General features: G+C 40.9%; 1 protein-coding gene across 3 annotated transcripts in view; it reads right to left on the bottom strand.

The window, feature by feature from the left end:
• GLIS3 (GLIS family zinc finger 3) overlaps window positions 1-13,014 on the bottom strand; it is a 195,460-nt gene extending 182,446 nt beyond the window's left edge. The window contains exons 1-2 of one of the 3 annotated variants that reach the window (XM_070742594.1): window positions 12,155-12,205; window positions 6,575-6,648 (exon numbers count right to left, since the gene is read on the bottom strand). The gene's annotated coding sequence lies outside the window, so the exon portion shown is untranslated. Of the gene's footprint in view, window positions 1-6,574; window positions 6,649-12,154 lie in introns of all 3 variants that reach the window. The other 2 variants (XM_070742593.1, XM_070742595.1) reach the window with 2 other exon arrangements.
• Between the last annotated feature and the right edge of the window lie 344 nt (window positions 13,015-13,358).

The following is a 13,358-nucleotide window of genomic DNA, read 5'->3' as shown; positions in this document are numbered from 1 at the left end:
AGGTAGAGGGTGGGATGGAGCTAAAAGCTTCCAAGCTAAATGCCTGAAGAAGCCCAGCTGGCTGGTGGGGAATCCCAACACAGGCATCTCTGCAGGAAAATAAATGCTTTTTTTTTTTTTTGCCGAGTGGAGATGAAGTGACTGTGCTCATGCCCACAGAAAAGGGTCTGTATGTCACATCTGTTACGTGTGCCACAGGTTCTCCCTCATGAACCTAGGAAATGCTTAGCTACTTACATCCTCCCCAGATTTATATAAATAGGTCAAATCCCTGCAGTTTTCTTGACAAGATTTTAAATGTGGCTTGGCACTGACTCCTTCCTAGAGCCGATAGAGAATAACTAGTCTAGAATCACCCGGCTAGCTTTATGCCAAAGGTGCAACTAGAATTCAGAGTTTCCTGATATCAAGCCTGGTGTCTTAATCACTACAACAAACCATCCCTCTTGAAGTAGCTAAAGTCTAAAGATGTTAATTTATTCACTTTATAATTGTCTTTATAACTAAACTAAAACATAGATGTCAGTCTTCGTAGTATAACCTAATTTTGAGATTTTTCAGTTTCTTACTGCTTGTTTGACTTGTATGATGCCTAGTTCACCTAATAGTAGCCTGATTATCAGTGTGAAAAATGCATCCACCTTCAGTGGACCATTCACCTATAATTTTAGAATCATCCTCCCCAAGTTTTTTTTTATCAAATCAAGATGGAGGGAGCCAGCAGCTCCTATTTCCAAATGCATGCACAAGTTGCAAACTTACAAGTCGGAAACCAATTCCATGAACATTGTTTTTATTGAACAGATTCAGTTCTATGTCATCCCACTTATTGAAGCCTCATTTAACTGCACCTGAAAATTGTAGGCCAGTGATAACGAAACCTTTTTGGCTCGGCTGCCAAAAGGGTGTGTTTGAGCACAATGGCTTATCTGTGTGTGCCAATAATAATAATAATAATAATAATAATAATAATAATAATAATATGTTTTATTAATTAGAAGTGTTGGTTATGACCTATAAAGCCCTTCATGGCATCGGACCAGAATATCTCCGGAACCGTCTTCTGCCGCACGAATCCCAGCGACCAGTTAGGTCCCACAGAGTTGGCCTTCTCCGGGTCCCGTCGACTAAACAATGTCGTTTGGTGGGACCCAGGGAAAGAGCCTTCTCTGTGGCGGCCCGGACCCTCTGGAACCAACTCCCCCCAGATATCAGAGTTGCCCCCACCCTCCTTGCCTTTCGTAAGCTCCTTAAAACCCACCTCTGTCGTCAGGCGTGGGAGAATTGAGATATTCCCTCCCCCCATGGCTTATAAAATGCATGCATGGTATGTCTGTATGTATGATTGGTTTCTTAAATTTGGGGTTTTTTACATTACTTTTAATATTAGATTTGTTCATATTGTCTTTTTACTGTTGTTAGCCGCCCCGAGTCTACGGAGAGGGGCAGCATACAAATCTAATAGATAGATAGATAGATAGATAGATAGATAGATAGATAGATAGATAGATAGATAGATAGATAGATAGATAAATAGATAAATAGATAAATGCATGCATGCATGCATGCATGCATGCATGCATACATACATACATACATACATACATACATACATGCCGCCCCTCTCCCCATGCATATACATAACCTCCGCACTGCCCCATTCTCATGTGCACAAGCCTCACTGAAGATTCTGGACTTCTGGCAGGCCCATTGGGCCGCTCTACACCATCCCCAGTGTTCTGGAGGTTTTCCTGAAGCCTGAGGAGAGTGAAAACAGCCAAAAAGAAGGCCGAAAATCAGCTGACTACCACGCAAATGCATGCCCTCAGATATGGCTCCGTGTGCCACCTGTGGCACCCGTGCCATAGGTTCGCCATCACTGCTATATGCCTTTTTATGTAGTTCAGTGCACACCACTGTGGTTTAGTGGTTTCCTGCTCATTGTTTCATGGGCAGCGACATGCAGAAACCTGTAATGGTATGTAAGAAAGACCTTGGGAGAAGGGGTCGAAGAGATGCTGCCAACGGGACAGTCAAGTAAGAGATAGCATAGCACAGGTTCACTATGCAGTTACATAGTGGGGAGAGCCAGAGGCTCAGGAATGGCCCTATCTAAGGTATAGGACTGTAAAGATAGCATCCAGAGAACTGTACTTTCAGAATCTATTAAGGTAGTTATCAATAAAGTCAAATTGATTTATTTTTATTTATTTATTTATTTTGTCCAATACATAATGAGGGTTTTAGTGGGTATATATCTATATACACATAATAAAATACATGATGAAGGTTATAGAGGAGATACTCATAGTAAAAGATATCTAAGAAATAATAGAAAAGAAGATATAGTAATAGAACATATCAATGAAAGAATAGAAGAAGAGATATAGGAATAGAAGAAAGGTATAGGAGATATAGGAGAGCAATAGGACAGGGGACGGAAGGCACTCTAGTGCACTTGTACTTCATTCAGTCAAGCGTACAGAATGTTCAAAATAGCTACAATTCTAGGCATCTTACATATTCTAGTTTAAAAATAAATAAATGATCAATAACAAAGATCTACCAAGCCCCCACTTTGGGGGGAAAAACAAAGTCAATTACACCGTTTCAGCTGACATATATCAAGAGCAGATTCAGTCTGCTGAATCAGTGAAGTCTTAAAATTTTGCAGAAACAAAGGTTCCTTGTATGTTCATGTATATCTAATAGAGAGCAAAATTTATATCCCAAAAATGTTCTTTCGTGCAATAATTCTTTATTCGCAGTTGTAAATCATCACAGACTCCATCGACATTACTACAAGGCAATATTTTTACATATTTTTTGAGAGATGCATTTGAGTATTCAACACATTATAATGTTAAACACTAAGGCCAAACCACAAAAAGAAAAAAAAAGGTATTTTTCCAAATTGTATTCCTTCTCCTGTTGGATAGCACCACAGCATTGCACATTTTAATGTAATTCATCATACTACTTTTACTCACAGCTAAATTCAATTTAAATGCTTTCCCTTCTGACACACTATAATGACTCAGGCAAAGAAATATGGTAGATTACGTGATAGGTTTGGATCACTCAGAGAACACAGTTCAAAAGGCTTTATATGTTAGCAAGTCTAATACAAATTTCAAAGAGCTAGAAAAGTAGGCCTTATACTAAAATGAAGAGTTCTGTTTCATGTGATATTTGATAGTATAGATTATTTATTTATTTATTTTATTGTTTATTTGTTTGTTTGTTTATTTATTAGATTTGTATGCCGCCCCTCTTCGAAGACTCGAGGCGGCTAACAACAATAAAGAAAACAATGTAACAAATCTAATATTAAAAAGTAATCTAAAAAACCCCAATTTAAGAGACCAATCATACAAACAAGCATACCATGTATAAATTCTATAAGCCTAGGGGGAAGGGAAAAAAATTCAATTCCCCCATGCCTGACGACAGAGGTGGGTTTTAAGGAGCTTGCGAAAGGCAAGGAGGGTGGGGGCAACTCTGATATCTGGGGAGAGCTGGTTCCAGAGGGTCGGGGCCGCCACAGAGAAGGCTCTTCTCCTGGGTCCTGCCAGATGACATTGTTTAGTCGACGGGACCCGGAGAAGGCCAACTCTGTGGGACCTAACCGGTCGCTGGGATTCGTGCGGCAGTACCATATACTGCAGTAAATGCAGCAAAATACATAACAAAGTCCTGAAACACAGTCCAATTAGTAATTTAGTTTAATATGAAATTGGGTTGACTATTAGATCCACACCAGCTTAGAAACAGAATTCAGAGTCTGCTCATCAAATTGGAGCAATGTATCAAATAGAGCACCACACTTCAATATTTGCACTTTTCCCCATTTTTATAAATGGAGCAAGATATGGGGGGAGGGGAAGTTATAATTATCATATAAGTAATGAAGTAGCTAATCATCTGATATCGAGAAACATTTAAACAATTCTTGCTAGGTTAGAAATGTGGAATTAAGAAGGAACAGAAAGACAAGTGCTGCAGACCATTAAAAAGTTACTCATTTAGGAAGGTGGAAACTCACATGCAAATGTATAGGACAGTGACATGATAACAGTATTTCAGTATTTGAGGGGCTGCCACAAAGAAGAGGGGGGGGGGTCAATGTATTTTCCATAGTACCAGAAGGCAGGACAAGAACCAATGGATGGAAACGAATCAAAGAGAGAAGCAACCTAGAACAAAGGAGAAATTTCCTAACAGTGAGCACAATTAACCAGTGGAACAACTTGCCTTAAGATGTTGTAGATGCTTCATCCACTGGAGGACAGCCATCTGTCTGTAATGGTATAGGGCAGTGATGGCGAACCTATGGCACGGGTGCCAAAGATGACACACAGAGTCATATCTGCTGGAATGTGAGCTGTTGCCTTAGCTCAGCTCCAACGTGCATGTGTGTGCCAGCCAGCTGATTTTTGGCTTGCACAGAGGCTCTTGGGTGGGGCGTTTTTGGCTTCCAGAGAGCCTCCAGAGGTATGGCAGAGGGCATTTTTATTCTCCCCTGGCTCCAGGGAAGCCTTTGGAGCCTGAGGAGGGTGAAACAAGAGCCTACTGCGCCCACCAGAAGTTGGGAAACAGGCCGTTTTCGGCCTTCAAAGGGCTTCCAGGGGGTGGCAGAAGCTGTTTTTGCTCTCCCCAGGCATTGAATTACGGGTGTGTGGGCATTTGCGCATACATGATAGTGCGCGTGCACACTCTTTCGGCACCCAAGGAAAACAAGGTTCACCATCACTGGTATAGGGTCTTTTACTTAAGAAAGGAATTGGATTAGAAGACCTCCAAGGTCCCTTCCATTTCTGTTCCAATTGATTGATTGAGAAGCTCTATGAAAAGGATTTTGGAAGTGAAATTGATCAAAGATTGAAATGTGTCAGCAGTGAAACAAGGCAGTTTGCCCATTCTAGCAAACATCATAAGGAAAATTCTGAGACTGTAAAGATGTGGAAAAGGGCAATTAAGGACTGGAAATCAGGATTATGAAGACAAACTGAGCGAAGTGGACCTATATCATCTCAAGAAAAAATATTAAGAGGAAGTATTATAGGTGTTCTGCCGGGCTCTCTGGTAGAAGCCTCCCGAAAATTCATGGGTACAAATTTCAGACACACACACGTTTGAAAATTCAAAACAATGTCCTTTATCACAAAATTCAAAAGAAACAAAGCACCCTTTTTGTATTGCAAAGAGCACTCTTTCCCAAAACAACCTTGTCAGTCCTTAAGTGCTTAGCTAGTAGCTGTGAAGAAACGTCACAGCCCTCCTTCTTCCCACGAAGTGAAACACATACACACTTTACTCTGCTTTGGTGTCAAAGGGGTGAAAAATCCACAAACAATCCTGAAGAACTGCGATCAGATAATCTTCCACAACGGCCAAACTAGCATGCTGCTATTTATAGCAGCAGCTCTAATTACTGGAGCCCCACCCAAACACAGGTGGCCTCTCTTATCTCCTGTAATATTTCCTCAATTGGTCTCTTCGATGCATAAGTCTGTGCCTGCGTGGGTCTAACACTTCGTCAACCGAATCGACCAACGATAATGGTGATTGGCTTCCTGGGCTGTGTGCCAAGCCCCCCTCTTCCAAGTCACCCCCACCTTCTTCTTCGTCCGAAGAAACTGCAATCCCTGACTCTGCCGGCAACAAAACAGGCCTAGGATATGTTGACGTTTCCCCTGCCTCCACCTCCCATTCCCTGGGGCAGGAGCTGGGCCAGAGCCAACCACAACAATAGGATTTTTCCTGCATCCCAAAAAATTATTACTCAGAAACTGCAGTAAAGACCCTGTTGACACAGAATGCAGGACACAATACTATAATCTTAGCTACAGGAAATCAGATTTATGTTAAAGTTTAACAAAATTGTCATAACAGTAAGAACAATTTGGTAGTGAAACAATTACCAAATTTCTCCTTCACTGAATACATTGGACCTATTCAATTTAATTTGCCTAAAATGGGAAAAGGTAAAGCCAAATGACCACAATTATATACAAATTACACTCTGCTCAATTTCTGAGCATAATAAATGATATCAGCATATTTACTTGAAATGCATATAGGTTTTCTATATATATTTTGGAGGTGAAGGAAAAAGATTTATTAAAAAGATTCTGAAAACCAATAAATGGGTACAAAAGACCGCAGATAGCATAGCTTAAATGGATTATTTTGAAGATCAATCTGAATAACAGTGACTGCTCTAAAGAAGTTTCCCACCAGCTGAATTTAATTTTTTAAAGGTGCCTAATTAGAGATTCTTTTTTTCCCACTTCATTTTTTCCATTTACCTCATTTAAATCAGTTTTCTACCTTCCTTTCTCTTCCCTTCTCAGCGCAGCTATTCCTTCCCTAATTTTTTCCCTGTCTCCTATGTCTGATGGAAGTAGGAGACTTTTGTTTAACTTTCTATGTATGAGAATTGTGTATACTTTGTATATTGTTGGGTAGGAGATCAGCTAGGTCATATACAGATTAGTTATTTTACAGCAGCAAATTTGTTATTAATAAGTTTTTATTAAGTCAGCGAACATAATTTTCTTCTTCCTCCTACCTTTCTACAAGAGAGGATACCTCAGTTCCAGAGATATTTTCTTGCTCATAAATATAGTAATCTTCCAAATTTCACTATGTACAGTAGAGAGAGAGAGAAAAAACCCTTAATCTTGACAAAGTTTTAAATAAGATGGATTTATTAAACTGTAGCTCAGCTTAATGTTCATTCTGTTATTTTATACTTGTTTATTTTTTTTATAAGTTTATTTATTGTTTTCAAAAATATTTCTCACATGTTTTAAGTTTACAGATCTTATTCCATCTGTTACTTTTTGTATATATCATTCATTTCTTTATATTTGTTATTTAATAGTATACATTCAATTATATATATCATTGGTATAATACATCTTTGAAAAAAAAGGAAAGAGGGAAAATGTTTGCTCTTTGTTTCTATTGACATTCGTAAGGTATTTGTTATTCTTTCTATATATACTGATACTATGTATTGTAACATTTTTAGTTTTTCTTTTGAATCCATTCATGCCATTTGTACCATGGTCGTTTTGATTCTTTGATTTTAGTTCCCTTAATTGAATTTGTGATTTCATCCATATCTCCGGGACCGCCTTCTGCTGCACGAATCCCAGCGACCAGTTAGGTCCCACAGAGTTGGCCTTCTCCGGGTCCCGTCAACTAAACAATGTCGGTTGGCGGGACCCAGGGGAAGAGCCTTCTCTGTGGCGGCCCCGACCCTTTGGAATCAACTCCCCCCGGATATCAGAGTTGCCCCCACCCTCCTAGCCTTTCATAAGCTCCTTAAAACCCACCTCTGTCGTCAGGCATGGGGGAATTGACATTTTTCCTCCCCCTAGGCTTATAAAATTTATGTATGGTATGCTAGTATGTATGGTTGGTTTCTAAACTGGGTTTTTTTAAATTAACTTAAATTAGATTAGATTTGTTTACATTGTATTATTGTTGCTGTGAGCCGCCCCGAGTCTGCGGAGAGGGGCGGCATACAAATCTGACTAATAAATAAATAAATAATAAATAAATAAATACACACCTATATATTTTGTCAATAATTAGGCTTTCTGATGGGATCTTGTTTATACTTGTTTAATTTAAATTGTGGAAATGTACAGAACGCCTCTACTTAAGAACTTTTCTAGATAAGGACCGGGTGTTCAATATTTTTTGCCTTTTCTTAAGAACCATTTTCTACTTAAGAACCTGAGCCCAGAAAAAATTTAATGAAATTGAGTTTGACACCCCTGCATTGACACCCCTACATAGGTGTCCAACCTTGGCAACTTTATGATCTGGCTGAGGATTTCTGGGAGTTGAAGTCTACAAGTCTTAACACTTGCCAAGACTGAACACCCCATGTTTAAAAGCAGCAGTCAATTTCTTTCAGAATTCAGTTTTTAGCCCTGGTTCTTTTTCCTATCTTTTTATTATCATTGTGATATTGTTTAAAGTCTGCATCAAAATGTTTATGAATTCCCTTCTATTTCTTCCAGCATATCTATTTACAGGAAAATAGTATATTTTGTATGAAATTTATACATTGGTAGGAAACATACCGTAATTTTTTTCTGTGTGTGTGTTTTTTTTTTAAAGTGAAGATAAATTATCCTTTTCCGTACTATGCTCATTTAATTCTCACTTCAGGATGAACATACATAACTCGCACATGCAGAAAACAGTGCATTAATACTAATATCTTCATAAATATAATAGTATAATTTTCCAGTTTTTAAAAAAACCCCAAAACGTTTTACAAATACAGGCACAAGTTCTACAAACTGCAATAAAGAGACACTGGGGAAAACTATATACCTATATAACTATATAAGCTATAAACTTATACTATATATAAGTTTATAGCTTAAGTTAAATGGGCAACTTTTGTGTAGACTTTTAATTAATTGACTTAACATCCCTTAATTTCTCCAGCTCATTTGGTTTAGAGAACTCATCTCTACTTCAAATCTTTTCCAAACAAACCCTGGTGGCAGGTAGATTGAACCAGAAAGATTGACTGGTCCAAAGTCATCCAATGAGTTAACATGGTGAGGATGGAATTGAGGCTAGAGGCTCCATACTCCCTAAGACAGTCTCTTAACTACTATATCTCATTAATTCTCAATCCTCCCCCCCCCAAAATTTTTTTTATTTTTTTTTATTCATTTGTCCAATACACAAATATATAGGAAGAAAAATAGACATGTGATAATATAAATGAGGGTGAAAGTGAACTTAGAGGAGAGGATATATGAAAGGAAGAGGATATATAAGATAGGTGAAAGAAAGGAAAGACAATTGGACAGGGGACGAAAGGCACACCAGTGCACTTATGTACGCCCCTTACTGGCCTCTTAGGAACCTGAAGAGGTCAATCGTGGAGAGTCTAAGGGAGAAATGTGATGCAGAATGCATTCCAATCAGAATAAAATAAGTGTAAAATCTGATAAAATAAGAAATTAAAACAATGAGAACTGAATGCATTTGTCTATCTTTGCTAGTTACTACTTTTAGCTATCTATACAATTACAGTTAACATTCTAACAGAAGTTGGTACCTAATCAACTTGGTTGCTACTGAAAATGCTAAGCAAGATTGGTTCTGATTGTTACTCAATGGGAGACCATCAGGAACCTGGAAAACATCCTGGAAGAAGGCAATGCCAAGCTTTTGCACTGATACCAAAAAACACATCACTGTTATTGTAATCTCCAGGAGTTTAAACTAAACTGCAGGTGGACATTTATGTGCTACTCCTGGTGGAGAGAGGGAGAGGAAATATCATTTTTCTAATTCTCAAAATAGTGGAAACAGGTGAAATAACTACTATATCCTTACACAGAAAAGACTTATGGGGCTTCATAAACAAATACCTCGGTAGTAAGACATATTTGTTGAATGGGGAAGTTTGCACATAATGTCTACCATTGCTAGTTAAGTACAAGTAGTATGAACATCTCTTTGGCTGAGGAGCCCAAACGCTACTGCTAATCAGGGTAACAAACAGAACATGTAAATGGTCTGATGTAATACAGCTTAAAATACAGGCCACAAGCCATTCAATTTTTACCACTTTCTAAAAGTTTTTCAGATAATATCTAAGTTAAATCAGTTGTTCTTTCCAGCATTTTATTGTCAGATAGAAATGATAGACAGGCAGACTGACAGACAGAGATGATAGAGACAGATACAAACTTCACTTTTCTTACACATATTTCATTCATATATACTGTATATCAGAAAGCCAAACTAGTCATGCCATGAGAGCTGTGATTAAATCTGCCTTTAAAAAACTAAAACTAGTCAGCAGTCACACATGACTGCCTTAGGAAAAAAAACACCATTCAAAAAAATGTTTTAACTCTTTTACTCCATGTCCTTTCTTAGGTATTATCCTGTACTCAAATCAGATTTTAACTATGAAGTCTGAAAAGTCAGAGATGAAGACAGAGTGAATATCAGCTTTCATAAAATGTGATTTGCATAATTAACAAGATATAAATGAAAAAGATCAATAATGACCCCCCTGGTCATTATATATGACTTTTCTGTAATATTAGGTTTAAAAGAACCTGCTAAAATATTTATATAAACTCTTACAGTACACAAAAACGTAATGAAATTCTTTTAATTGTAATTAATTTTAGGTAAATTTTGAATACAATATGGGACACAATGCTTAATACCTGTTGACTACCTCACACTTTAAATTATTGGAAATCAGTTTCATCTCATTTCCTCCAATTTTAGCTAAGTCGTGAGCCTGAGGTTTTCCAGGAAACAATAACGAAAGGGAAAGCTTTAGAAAAATCAATGCCTGGAACTCACTACCGGACTCTGTTGTTTCTTCGCCTAACCCCAAGATCTTCAACCTTAAATTATCTACTGTTGACCTCTCCCCTTTTCTAAGAGGCCTGTAAGGGGTGTGCATAAGCGCACTATTGTGCCTACCGCACCTGTCCTTCTGTCCTATTATCCTTTTTATAACTTCTTTGTACTTATTATGTTAATACAAAATATAATTCTGTACTTGTTTGACAAATGCAATAAATAAATAAATAAATAAACAAAGTATGACAGTGGTTAGAAAATAACAACGCTCTAGACATATTCAAAAATACTCTCATTTAGGATTGCTTCACATTTCAGGATTCCAGTTCAATTGAAGAAAACTGTTTATAGATTTTAGAGCAAAATTAAGTCACCTGTCTCTGTCGTCTCACCTGCATATTTGAAAAAGAACCGCCAGGAATATAAAACAACAGCAACTTCTTGTCTTGCTGGAAACACAAAACCAATACCAGCCACCAGTGTGATGAAGTTACATTACAGTCAGCTACAATATCCAAATTAGTATATACAGAGGAGGGCACCAAGTTGGGCAAGGCAGTGTTACACAGCTTATTTTATATCAGCCGTGGGTGGCGCAGTGGTTAGAGTGCAGCACTGCAGGCAACTTCAGCTACCTGCTAGCTGTAGTTCAGCAGTTCAAATCTCACCGCCGGCTCAAGGTTGACTCAGCCTTCCATCCTTCCGAGGTGGGTGAAATGAGGACCCAGATTGTTGGGGGCAGTATGCTGATTCTTTCCCCTTAGAGAGGGCTGTAAAAAGCACTATGAAGGTGTATACAAGTCTGAATGCTATTGCTATTACCTCCAGTTTTCCAACCCTGAATTTCTTTCATAGGGAGATAACAGTGATATGCCTATCATTCCATCCTGATTCAACAATTCAGTGCTGAACATACCGAAAATTGAGGCAATGGGATACTCCTAGAAAAGTTGTACCACATGATTCTTGACAAATGTATCTTTTCTTTTATGTACCCTGAGAGCATATGCACCAAAGACAAATTCCTTGGGTGTCCAATCACACTTGGCCAATAAAGAATTCTATCCTATCCTATCCCATCCCATCCCATTCTATTCTATTCACCTTCAAGGAGGAGCAGATAGCAAAACCGAGCGCTCTGCTCCAGCAGAAGCAAAGCGAGAAAGGAGGGGAGAAAGCAAGCGCCGCTAGATCTAACTCAGCTTAATGATCAACAAGATGACAAATCTCCCGAAGGGAATATTTGTTTCAACTTTTTCACATGCCTTTTCTCTCCCCCCATCCCCCCGCATTCCCCCGTCAGGGCTTTGGATGACTTGAGCGGGAAAAGGAGGGAACGAGAGACCCCGTCAGGAAAGAGCGCTCGGGAGACCAGTCTAGCGCTTCCTTGCACAGCCAATGCAACGGAGGAAGGGGGTGGAAAAGAGGGACGCGGGATTGGGGCAGAGGGGGAAAAAGAGCCTGGAGGAGACAATCCCGGGGTCAGAGATACCCCTTTCAAACGCACAACCTGACATGCTCAAAGTGAGAAGAAAACCCCGTCTGCAAAAAAGAAAAAAAGACCTTAACCTTTCACGGTGCCCAGAAGGAAGGCTGATCGTACTTCATATCCAAACTAAGTCTTTCCCCAACAAACATGGTTTAGGACAAACCATAGTTGGGTTTGAAAAGGCGACACGTGTCTTCATGTTCCGACGTTAAAACGCCCCCCCTTCCCGTCAATAATCAAGCCAGGGTTGCCCCGAAAGAGTCCAAAATGCAAGCCTAAAATACGTACGTTGCCTTAAGCCGAGGCCCTCTTCGGATGCCTCGCTTCGGAGCTGCAGCGGGCCGCTGACGGGGGGGGGGGGTGCCCACGTTTTCCCGGAGTTTGGCGAAGCCCCCCCAACACCCAGGCGTCCAAATCCCAAGTCTTGTGCCGACGGGGCTGTTTTCTGACGCGCGTCCCCAGCTGTGGCACGCCGAGGCGGACCCGGCTTTTTTGTTTGTTTTAATTTCCCGCAAGCGAAGTTCCTTCCGCGGCGGCGGCATCCATTGACCAGGTAACCAAGTTTCCCACAACAAAACCTCCAGGTGCCCGTCTCTTCTCGGGGCAGGCACGGGCGCCCCCGCCCCACCCTCCCGTCGTCGACGCCCGGGAGCGGCGGCAGCAGCAGCAGCGAAGGGGGCCCCGCGTTTCAAGGCAAACCCAGCCGGGATTTCCACCTTTCCGGACGTCTGAGGAGTGATTTTTTTTTTTCGGTGCTCGTTTGAAAGAGAAACAAGAGGCCGGAGGGGAGGGGCTGAGAGGTGTGACTCGGCCGCTTGCTCTACGTTTCATACATAAACACAAGACACGCGCGGCTTTCCCTCAAGTGTTGGGGCTGCCTGCGCGTAAAGGATGCTTCTTCTTCTCCCCCCCCCCCTCCTCAGGAGAGGCTTCCTGCCTCCTTTCTTTGCAGAGGAAAAATGGGGGAAACGTTGCTGCGTTTGAAAGGGGAAACGGGGAAAGTTCGCCTCCTAATACCCGGGCGGGGTGAGAGTTAGACGTGACGGCTGGCAAAAGCGTGAGCGGGATGGGCTACTGCCCGGACGGGGTGGGGGGGGAGAGGGAAGCGCAGTGAGGTAGCAAAAATGGAGCTCCACCCCAGAGCACCCAATTTGCACTGAAAGATGTTGAAAGAAAATGCATAAGCCACGCCCACAGTGTGGTAGTAAAAAATGTGGTAGCCCTTCACTGCCCCCCCTTCTCTCTCCCTCAGCAGCGATGCCCGCGCTTTTCTGAGGGCCGGAGAAGTGGGGCGGGGGAGGAAAGAGAAAGGAGACCAGGCGACGGAGGCTATAGGGTGAGCGAGGGCGCGTGAGGGCTGCAGCCAGCCAGCCGAATACCAGATCCTGAGGGGAGGGAGAAGAGGGCGGGAAAGCCATTTAGTCAATAGGGGGCCTCGAGGTCGCCAAGCCCCAGCTCTGTACTCTTCTCCCCCCCCCCCCCGCCCCGCTAT

Source organism: Erythrolamprus reginae, chromosome 2, assembly GCF_031021105.1.
Source record: "Erythrolamprus reginae isolate rEryReg1 chromosome 2, rEryReg1.hap1, whole genome shotgun sequence".
In the NCBI taxonomy this organism is placed as follows: domain Eukaryota; kingdom Metazoa; phylum Chordata; class Lepidosauria; order Squamata; family Dipsadidae; genus Erythrolamprus; species Erythrolamprus reginae.
The sequence above is the reverse complement of the archived record's forward strand: the minus strand, read 5'-3'. Positions and strand labels throughout refer to the sequence as shown.